A 12,343-nucleotide genomic window follows, 5' to 3' on the forward strand; every position below is an offset into this window, starting at 1 on the left:
TTAAAATAACCTCCAATTAAAATGTATATACGAAACAATTAAAATTAATATTCATTCCTAAATTCTAAGATTAGTTAGCTTTATATACACACTGAATTATATTTATGTAGAAGCTAGATTATGAATCAATTATACACGCTTATTACGTTACAATATTCTATACAGCAGAACATAAAAATATATCTTTAAAATTAACCTTACTTTCAAAGAATCGACTTAAAATACCACAATAAAATACCAGAATATGGACCGCTAATTTAACAGTGCTTGGACAATATAACAAGATACAGCCAGTTCATATGCCAATTAATCTGAGCTGAAATAACCTCTTGTTTAGCCACAATAAAGCAAATTTTAAAATATATCACAATAGCTACAAATATTTTAATACACCAGAGAAATGTAACTACAATAACTAATTTATATGAAATTTCACAATAGTAAAACTAACTTACAAATATAAAGTACACATTATTTTCTAGCAAATAAAATTATTTAGCATTAATGTGACTAGTTCTAAACTACACAGGACAGGACTATGAAGATAAACTTAGAATACAAAATATGCTCTTTAAATTACCAGCTGCAATCTAACTATAGTTTTAGAATATATTTGTTAAAATCTATTAAAAATAAAAAATAGAGGGGGGCGTGTCCAAGCAGCGTTCTGAACAGGACGCACACTCTGGGAGCTCTGAGCAGAGATTTCAGTAATCCGCCGATTATTGTCATATAACAGCAAGTTATGAGTTTATAAATTACAGACTGTACAGTGTGGTCACTAGCGACCAAATATTTAATCTTCTTGTTGTCTGCATGACGCTGGGGCTACAGTTTGGAGAATAAGGCCTAAGGCGGCGGCCTATTACTAGGCATTCACCTCCCCCCCGGGAAGAGCCGGGTTATCAGTGCTGCTAGGGAGACCGGCTTACTGAACTCTTCGCATTATAACACAGATAGGATTTTAGCCGAGCACAATATCAAGCCTGAAGTGGAGCTATTATCTTACTCTCACATTCAGCAAACTACCAAGACATCTTTGCTCAATGGGGCAAGTTAACACATAGCTGGAACCTAAGCATTCTTGAAAGATGGCGACTATGTATGATACAAAGAAACTGATAAAATATGACCTTCACTTTGCAAATTTGGAGAGGCTTATGGAGAACCTAGCGGAGAGAGCCCCATTTGACGCTCTGATGAATAAGCTGTGCACCGCTGACAAGTTAACGACAGCTCCTGAGGAGGGTCTGAAAATTGCCTCTCAAGATGGCGCCATAAGGATTGAGCACGCATCAGAGGAATTACGCTCGCTGCAGAAGCCCACTCTACCTAAACCTATAAATGACAGGCCAGGGGAATCATCATCCGCTGTGGGGCCGGAGGTTGACCACACTGGTGCACCCGACATCGTTACCGGACATATGAAAGGGCTTCCTCAAGCAAAGGCGCATCACGCGGTTGCCACAGCGCTGCTCTGGCAGAAATGATCCAGGAGATCTCATCAGGCCTCTTTCCCGACTCAAAGTCTGACACCAGTGGGGCATAAAAGGGGGCTTCCCGAGAACGAAAAGTTAACAGAGGAGGGCTTGGGGATCTGGATGGACGTCACTGCCCCACACAGTTTGAGCCCCATTTGGAGCCACAGCATGTTGGTGGCCCAGTACGATCCTGGCCCGGGGAGACCCGGCGAGACAGACTTGCACAAAGAAAAAGGCTGCACAATTCAGAAGCTGGACAGTATGATCAGGCTATTACCGGAGGGTGACACTGACTTTACTCACCCCTGAGGATATTAAACCCTTGGGAAGCAATATGCAGTAAATATGCAAAGTTGTTATGTTAACCGGTTTTTATTATGTTGCATGATATATAGTATATATAGCACTTGTGTTTGCCCTCCATGTTATCCAGTTGTTGTATTGCTCATGCCAATTTGTTGGGGATAATTGATCTATTGTGGAAATGAGATGTATGCAGATATGGCCTGTTGTTGTGTGCAGTCCTCTCTCTGTGGCTTGCGGCCGGGGCTGCAGAGCAGGGGATGGTGAACTAGTGTCTTACAAGCATAAAAAGTAAACATTTAGACAACTAGCCAACAATAGTTTACCACAACTGTCTTATAGTCTAACTTCCAGATATAATATACCCCTTCTTACTTGTCAACACCCATAAATAATTAAAATAGAGGAAAAGAGGGTGCTCCCTCGAGATGAGATCAGCAGGGATGCGAGATGATATGCTTAAATATTTTTTCTTATCAGTTTAACTATTGGCTCGGTCTGGGTCCTTAATTCACTTGGTTTGCAATATTTGGTCCCCACTACTATCACCTCAATATGTTTTTTCTTATCTTCTTTTTCTCTTAACTCTTTGTTTAGTTTGTTTTTTATATGTTTTCTTCACATCTATAACCCCCACATAGCCTATATACACGCAGAGCCCAAAAGAGGCCCATTTAAATAGCTGGGGCAAACTCGAGGTTTAATAACTATTGCTCATTGTTTGGTTTTATCTTCTTATCTTATGATTCTTTTAACAATACAGCGAAATCTGAGTATTACATAATTCATAATTATTGCATGGTCCTAACAATGTGAAATGCCTTTTTGCAATTTTTTTTTTTTTATGTATTCCATGTATTTTTAAGATCTGCTGTAAACCTCGTTATTTTAATAAAGCTCTTTGAAAATAAAAAATAAAAAATAGATCAACCGTATACATCACAAAATAAACCAGATGAATGTTTCAGCTTTTTCAGATAAATCCAGTTCACCTCATATGAGAAGTATTGCAATTATGGATCAAGAATCTTAGGCCCAGGCTTGCTTTATAGAGAATGTGTTTCCAAAAGGCATCAAGGTTATCCAGTTCAATCAAAATTCATCAGCAAAGACAAAATATCCCTTTCCTTTCTCTTGCATGAGTTTATCAAGTGATAACCTCTCCTCTATTTTGTAATCATTGGTGAACGTTTTGGATACGCACCAACTGGATGCTTGTCCCTCCATTGGCCCTCGGATCTGAACATTCAATTAGCTTACTGGGAAATGTATAGGCTTTAACTATTAAATTAGTTTGGCTGTCACACCAGTTCCAGTCCACTAGGGGGCAGCAGACAACTAGAAATGTAGTCTCATTATCAATATTGCTAACAGTAAATACAGTTTACTATATATCTTCAAATGTATATGTAATATACTCACTATTTTCTGATATTAATACATTATATATTCAGCATGTGTGGGACCATATAATACTATTTAGTGTGAGTATTTTCATACTAAACATGAGTATATCTCTAGTACCATATTACAAAGTAATTCCTATACATTTAAATATTTTAGAAGATGTACAGTATCTCACAAAAGTGAGTACACCCCTAAGTGGAAATTTCAAATTGGGCCCAAAGTGTCAATATTTTGTGTGGCCACCATTATTTTCCAGCACTGCCTTAACCCTCTTGGGCATGGAGTTCACCAGAGCTTCACAGGCTGCCACTGGATTCCTCTTCCACTCCTCCATGAAGACATCACAGAGATGGTGGATGTTAGAGACCTTGCGCTCCCCCACCTTCTGTTTGAGGATGCCCCACAGATGCTCAATAGGGTTTAGGTCTGGAGACATGCTTGGCCAGTTCATCCCCTTTACCCTCAGCTTTTTTAGCAAAGCAGTAGTTGTCTTGGAGTTGTGTTTGGGGTCATTATCATGTTGGAATACTGCCCTGCGGCCCAGTCTCTGAAGGGTGGGGATCATGCTATGCTTCAGTATGTCACAGTGGCATTCATGGTTCCTTCAATGAACTGTAGCTCCCCAGTGCCGGCACTCATGAAGGCCCAGATCATGAGACTCCCACTACCATGCTTGACTGTAGGCAAGACACACTTGTCTTTCTACTCCACACCTGGTTGCTGCCACACACGAGTGACACCATCTGAACCAAAGTTTATCTTGGTCTCATCAGACCACAGGACATGGTTCCAGTAATCCATGTCCTTAGTCTGCTTGTCTTTAGCAAACTGTTTGCAGGCTTTCTTGTGCATTATCTTTAGAAGAGGCTTCCTTCTGGGACGACAGCCATGCAGACCAATTTGATGCAGTGTACGGCATATGGTCTGAGCACTGATAGGCTGACCCCCACCCCTTCAACCTCTGCAGAAATGCTGGCAGCACTCATACATCTATTTCCCAAAGACAACCTCTGGATATGACGCTAAGTACGAGCACTCAACTTTTTTGGTCGACCATGGCGAGGCCTGTTCTGAGTGAACCTGTCCAGTGAAACCACTGTATGGTCTTGCCCACCGTGTTGCAACTCAGTTTCAGGGTCTTAGCAATCTTCTTATAGCCTAGGTCATCTTTATGTAGAGCAACAATTCTTTTTTTCAGATCCTCAGAGAGTTTTTTACCATGAGGTGCCATGTTGAACTTCCAGGGACCAGTATGAGAGAGTGTGAGAGTGATAACACAAAACTTAACACACCTGCTCCCCATTTACACCTGAGACCTTGTAACACTAACGAGTCACATGACATCAGGGAGGGAAAATGGCTAATTGGGCCCAATTTGGACATTTCCACTTAGGGGTGTACTCACTTTTGTTGCCAATGGGTTAGACATTAATGGCTGTGTGTTGAGTTATTTTGAGTGGACAGCAAAGTTACACTATTATACAGGCTGTACACTCACTACTTTACATTGTAGCAAAGTGTCATTTCTTCAGTGTTGTCACATGAAAAGATATAATAAAATATTTTAAAAAATGTGAGGGGTGTACTCACTTTTGTGGGATACTGTATATTGTCATCTTTTTCAGTTATTATAAATATGTAGTGCATAACTATATGATATGACTCAGGTCACACCATGCAGGCAATCCTGTATCAGCATCTATTAGCCCCATCTGGAGCCAAATCTGTCCCTTAGATAAAAGATAGAAAAACAAAAATACGTTATATATTTTAAAATAGGGCCATACAGTTGTTCATTTAAATTATTACAAACCTGAAATGCATTTCTCAGATATATATATATATATATATATATATATATATATATATATATATATATATATATATATATATATAATTTATGCAGTCTGAGTATCAATGAAATATTTGAGAATTATACAGTTCATATAGATGAATTTCTAAATTCTCTTTTTTTAAAATCAAGATTTGCACTTTAAGCTTGTCTGGGGGAAGTTGTGTATTTGAACTCAGTATAGGACAATTTGCACTGAAGTGTGAATGGTCATTTTCCCTTTAAAACCGGTTCCTCTTTGCATATACTTGAGCTTCAAAGATTTATTACAGACAGTATGTCTGGTATCTCTACATGGGGTCATTATCTGATTATTTTTACTACATAAAAGAAAGATCCTCTCTTAAAATGACTACCTGAGTTTCCCAAATGTCTATTTCTTTGTTCTACAAATCTGTGTTTCAGAACAAGAGGAGGTTACAGCAGGCTGTCTGTCTGTGAACTGTAATCTACTGTAATAACTTGATACTATTAGCTTCATATATGATATATATATACATACATATAGCTTCAAATGATATCTCACCTTTTACATGACATAATTCCCCCTTTCAATTTTCAATATATATAGGACACATGTATTGGAAATTGACTGAAAACCCATGTAATTGGTGAGGGTATTTACATGATATGCATTATAAACAGTCTTATTATGAAGAAAGTCTATTATTCTCCCTCTATGACTTGCAGTTGGGATCTAGGATGGCATGCTCACAACTGATTAATATAGACCCATTTATACATAAAAGTATCATTTTTAGGTATCCTAATCTTATAGGCAACTGGAGATATTTTGTCAGAAATGACAAAAGAACCATTCCATGATGGAAGAAATTTCTTCTTCTTAACCTGATTTCTTTCAAAATTATAAAGATAAACTTTATCATTTATTTTATATTCCTTTTTGGACGTTTTGAGATTATAATAGGTTTTAGCAGCAGTTGCGGCCTTCTCTATGTTCCTCTGAGCAAATGCAAAGGCATATTGCAGGTGCTTCCTTAGGTTCTCCACATATTGATGTGTATTGGTGGCATTTATCAAGTTCTGGTCTGATGTACGGTACAATAGATGTTGAGGTAGAACCATTCTTCTACCAGTCATCAATTCAAAAGGTGACATCTTAGTAACACTACTTGGAGTTGCTCTTAATGCCATTAGGACTAGAGGTAATTTTACATCCCAGTCTTTACCTGTTTCACTCACAAACTTTTTAAGGATTTTCACAATGGACTGGTTGTAATGCTCTACACCTCCACTAGAGGCAGCTCTATATGTAATATGGAGCTTCCTTTTGACCCCTAGTATTTTCCACATCTTGGTCATCACTTCGCTAGTAAAGTGGGTTCCCTGATCGGATTTGATTCACTGAGGTAAACCAAATCTGGAAAACACGTGGTTGAGGAGCAACGCTGCACATGTTTCAGGACTATTATTAGGTGCACTGATGCACTCTACCCATTTAGTGAATAGGCATGTCACTGTTAACATGTATCTGTTACCTCTTGATAACCTACTTACTGGACCAATAAAATCAATTTGTATATCTGACCATGGCATTACCATCCCCCTTTTCTGCAATGGCACATCCTTCAACATATGCGGCCAAAAGGCGTAGTCAAGCAATATTTCATATGTTAATTTGGCACCACGATGGCCAGATGTGGAAGCATCATGGGCATGTTGAAGCATGAGACCTCTGAACTTTGTAGGTACCACCCATTGCTGGATGCCAGTTTTGGAGGTTCTAATTAGCAAACCATCCTGTAACTTGAATTGTGATTCAGCTTTTATTAAGATTCTAAGATCTTCCTTACCAATATCGTCCTCTTTTGAGATGGGGTTGCTTTCAGGATCTTCTATGTGTTTATAGAAGATACCTATAATGGGGTCTTCTTTTTGATTAGTGATCAGGTCCTCACTAGGAGAATCCTGACTCCATTGTACCAGATTAGGCTCACTTTGTTGTTTAGCCTGGTTTCTGGTAATGGCCTCTACCTGAATTGCACCCATTAAGTGGTCGATATTAAGGAGTTCTCCAGTTAGAGCTCCTTGTTTAGATAATGACTCTGCAAGATCATTGCCTTCCTTATCAGGAGCTAGAATCCTGGAATGACCCTTGGTCTTTTTCCAGTGTATGGTTAACCCATTGGATACCACTAAATTATCAATTTTGCAGAACAACTTGCCATGTTTGACTGGTTTGTTGTTAGTTTCCTGCATGCCATTTATTTTCCAAGTTGGCAGATATTCAACAAAACTGTCACACACATAATTTGAGTCAGTAATAATCACAAATTCATGAATACCTTGTTCAATAGCCATCTGAATTGTTTTTAGAACAACTTGACTGGATCTTGATCCAATGTTGAAACCTACAGAAATATTTGGGAGTCCATTTGCCCAAGTTATACCAATGCCGACGACTAATCTACGCTTGTTATCAATAGTGGCATGGTAAGAACAACCATCAACATGTACCCAAGGTAATGTTTGATACTGGTCCTCGTATATTTTATTTGGGGAAAACAATTGTTCCTCCAGCAAATCATCTTCTAATAACTCTTCTCCATGATCCTTAGCAGTACAGTCGTGGAGCTCAGCAAGCCCCTGTGCGACTGAATTCTTTTTATTCTGCTTGTAGCAAATTTCTAATGGCAAGCCTTGTAAGGAAAGAGTCCAAGCTGCTATGTGACTATTGGACCAGTTCCCATCTCTTATTCTCTCACTTTGCAGATATAGCCATTGGGCCATTTCTACAATAATTCTCTTGCCCTGTATCTAGCTGCAGAAATTTTGTAGTGCCCATACAGTAGATAAGAGGGCCTTTTCGCAATCACTAAATTTTATTTCTACAGGGGATAAAGTTTTGCTCGCATAAACAATGACTTTGCTTAAATTATCATGCTTTTGGTATAAAACAGCACTCATACTTATATCTGTGTAACCTGTCTCTATGTAGAAAGGTTTACCCCCTTCAGGGTATGCTAAGCAAGGTGTTTGAGTTTTCTCTTTATCTCTCTGATGACTGTCTCTTGAACCTCCCTCCAGTGCCATTTCACACCCTTCTTTAGAAGAAGTAGCAGTGGTTTAGCTAATTCTGCATTATTATCAAGAAATTTGCGAGAATAATTTGTCATACCCAGGAATGATTTTAATTCCTTTAAGTTAGTTGGGTTCTTAGAATTTATTATAGCTTCCACCTTTTTCTTCTGAGGATTTAACCCTTCAGAAGTAACTTCATGCCCCAAGAAGTTTACACGAGTGCAGCACCATTGAGCTTTTTGTAGGGATAATTTGACACCTGTCCTTTTAAGTTGGCTGAGGACATGTTTAAGTTCTGTGATATGTAAGTCTGTGCTTTTGATTAAAACATCATCAACATAAGATTAGGTCCCCCTTTCCAGTGCATCAGACATAGCCTTATGCATGAACACTGCAAATTCATGTCTTGAATTTATGTATCCAAACGGGAGTCTCTGGAATGCATATTGGACATTTTGGAAAGAGAATGCGAGCATATACTGGTCTTCCTCATGTATATTTATGGTCCAATATCGCTGTGCACAATCAAAGGCAGTGAATATTTTAGATCCCTACATCTGTGCTAGGCACTGGTCAATATATGGCATAGGCCAGCCAGACATGTGCACTCATTTGTTTAGCTGTCTTAAATCAGCACAGAAACGCCATTGTCCATTGGGCTTAAGAACACCTAGGATAGGATTGTTATAAGAGCTGTGCACTTGTCTGATGATACCCCTTTCTTCCAAGTTCCTTATGATTTCCGCAAAAGAATCATATGAGGCTAAAGGAAGTTGGTATTGTTTAACAAATACAGGTGGTGCATTGGGATCTGTTTGGATTCTTGCAATGTGCAGGTCTGTAGTCCCACAGTCATAAGAATCCCTAGCAAAAATATCCTTGTACTCCATCAGGAGTTCTCATAGCTGTTGGCGTTCCTCATTACTGGAACAGCCATTAGATAAGGAGATTTGCTCTTCGACTATTTGATGAAATCCTGGAAAGATTTCAGGCTGTCCTATCTCATAGGCTTCTTCCAACCTAGAGGTGAGATCACCTTGATTATTATTTGCATTGCCCCCATGATTCTGGGTATTTGGGTATTCTTGCTCTTTAATCGGCTGATCAAACACTAGGGAGGCTTTTTCAATTTTACAGATGCCTTCCTCTGAGCTGAAGGGAAAACTAGACTGAATTGAAAAACAATCCCTCTGGCATAGATGCAAAGGATTGTTCTATTAACTGTTCTTAAGTTAAGTATCCTTGAGGTATTAGCCCAATTACATTATTCTGGAATCCATAAGTGTAGTAACTGGATTCTAGAGCATATCCTATGGTAGTTCCCTTGGACAAGGTGATATCCTGTGGGGTCATGTTATGCACAATAACATGTATTTACCATAGGAGTATGGGTCATTGTTATACCCAGACTTTGCATTCTATGGGAGAGGCAAAGTAGTGTTTCAGAAGTTTTTAATTTCTGCAGGGATTACAACATTATTAGACACCTGCATATTCACATCATATGGCAATTGCTGGTTTGATTTCAGGGCTGCATTTTCATCCTGATATACTTCACGGTCCCCCTTTAACCTTCTTCATAGGCAAAGGATAATCAAATCTATTTGTATAGCATATCTATGTAAGAGATCATTGCCAATGTATTTTTGATTATGGGGAGTATTTAAAACTAAAAACATCTGTTTTGCTAATTTATTACCTATAGAGATAGATAATAAATATTTAGCTGTGACATAGCTTTCAGACCTGTCAACCAGGCCTTGGACACAGTGGTCTTGGGGAGAAAGATATTTAATCACCTTAGGTTTAGCTATCTGCGCCAATAAGCCTTCGCTTATGTTGATAGCTTCCTGTTTTAAGTTCAATTTGCCATACTTGGCTTTTCCAAGGTCATGCACTTGCATAGGGATAAATAGATCATCTTTAACTTTCTCAATTTCTGCGAGGAATTGAGAGTGATCTCCCACTTTAGGGGACTTAGCATCCCCCTTGTGGAGAGATATGGTTAATACATCGCCATCTAAGGAAATATTGTCTATCTTTCCAGTCAAAATTTTAAAAGTATTACCATCAGAGTCAGATAGTGATTTCAGCTACAGAGTTATTCCTGAAATGAATCTTCCCAGCATCTGGCTTCTTTTCCACCACGTGACAGTTATGTCTGGTGCGAGATATGCCAGACCGCTCATAATTAATAGGTCTTTTTACTTGTGACCAGATTACATTATTTATGCAATCAATTATGGTGCTTAACCATTTCAGGAGATCACTACCAATTATTAAACGATCAGTTGGCAGATCCACTATAATGACAGGGTGCCTTATTACCCTGTTCCCCAGCTTTAGCTTTAACCATGCCGTACCCCAAACTCTGAGAGAATCGCCCCCAACACCTATTAGTGAACCATCAAATTCTTTTATTTTAGGTTTGTGGGGTGTTAGCTCCTTTAGCTGTATGTAGTACCTGTGGGACTAAATTGTTGCCTGAGATCCAGTATCAATTAATCCCATGATAGGGTTGGAGACTGAATCGTGGAGCTCAGCTAATATATAATGTCTGCCTGCAGTTTCTACGATTTCATACATAAAATTAGCATGATTACCCATCTGGCCACAAGTTACCTAATTCTGCCACGTTACCTGATGCAGAAGAATTTTCATTCTTACTGGTCATATTCTCTATAATAGGGTAGACAGGGTTCCTGCGCACTGCATCTGTGGCAATAAGGTTAGGGGAAAACTGCGAAGGAAGAGGTTTGTTAGAACTTTCCAGCTGAGGTTGCTCATCATCACAGCTAAAACGTCTGTTTCTGGGCTGTAGGGAGAGAGCATGATTAGTACCATTAGACTGTGCCTGTGGTCTACTGCTGGCCACTGGCTGTACCCCTAAAAAAGGATTTTTGCATGCTGAGCTATTAGAGTTTGACTCATATTAGTACATATTGTACATAATTAACTTATTTTAGAGGCTCTCATCCTTGTGGCTGATTTGAATTTGAATAATCAAATCAGCCAATAGGAATGCAAGGTACACCATTTTGAAACCGCTACCTTGCATTGAAGAGGACGCTCTACTCTGGATGTCTTTGCCGTGCCGCCAGGATGAAGATAGAAGCTGCCCCCGCGATGGATGCAGATGTCGCACCTGGATGAATACTTCTTGCTGCCTGGCTGTCCGGACTTCAGCAACCATGAGTAGATATTCTGGGTTTAGAGTAAGGTATTTTTTTTATTTTTTGGGGTGTTTTTTTATCAGATTAGGGTTTGAGCTTTTGAAAAAGAGCTGAATGCCCTTTTAAGGGCAATGCCCATACAAATGCCCCTTTAGGGGCAATTGGTAGCTTAGATTTTTTTATTTTGGGGGATTTGTTTGGTTGTTCGGTTTTACTGTTGGAGGGACTTTTTATTTTTTTATTATTTTTTGTAAGCTTAGTGTTTTTATTTTTTGTAATTTATTGCTTATTATTTTTTGTAATTTTAGATTTTTTTAATTTTTCTTGTAGTGTTAGGTTTTTTTTTTATTGGTAGTATTTTTTATTTTATTAGAATAGTAAGGTTAGGTTAATTTATAGTTTAGTGTTAGGTTTATTTTTATTTCACAGGTAAGTTTTTATTTATTTAAATATAGTTATATTGTAATTTTAATTTAAAGTAAGGGGAGTGTTTTGCATTGTGGGGGGCCAGCGGTTTAGGGGTTAATAGGTTAGGGTGTTAGGTTTAAACATACTTTTTTTCCCCATAGATATCAATGGGGTTGCGTTACAGAGATTTTTCATTTTGCACTTCAGGTTTTTTTCTAACACTCTCTCCCCATTGATGTCTATAGGGGAAAGCGTGCATGAGCACGTCAAATCAGCCCTCGGCTTTTGTGTGGTATGAAGCTTAACACCACCATATTTCATGCACAAGGAGGCTTTTCAGTAACTCATAATAGCAGTGCTATAGAGGGTGAAATAACGCAAGTTTTTTGGCGTTAGTTTCACACCCTGTTTAGCGCAAAACTCGTAATCTAGGTGTTTGTAAATTGCAACACTGAAGGAATAGTATACCTACTATCTTGCTCCTGTCCCCATTTTATGTTGGGAAGACAAAAAGAATCCTAAAAAGATAGGATCTTTGAACATGACAATGAAATTAAACACAAAGTTCAAGCTAACAGTGTAGCGAGGCACTTTGAAGCCTTTCATAACAGTACACCGGACTGCATGAGATTTATAGGCATATACAGAGGCATAACTAATGGCATGTCCAAATGGCA

The sequence above is a fragment of the Bombina bombina genome, chromosome 2, assembly GCF_027579735.1.
Source record: "Bombina bombina isolate aBomBom1 chromosome 2, aBomBom1.pri, whole genome shotgun sequence".
Taxonomy (NCBI): Eukaryota; Metazoa; Chordata; class Amphibia; order Anura; family Bombinatoridae; genus Bombina; species Bombina bombina.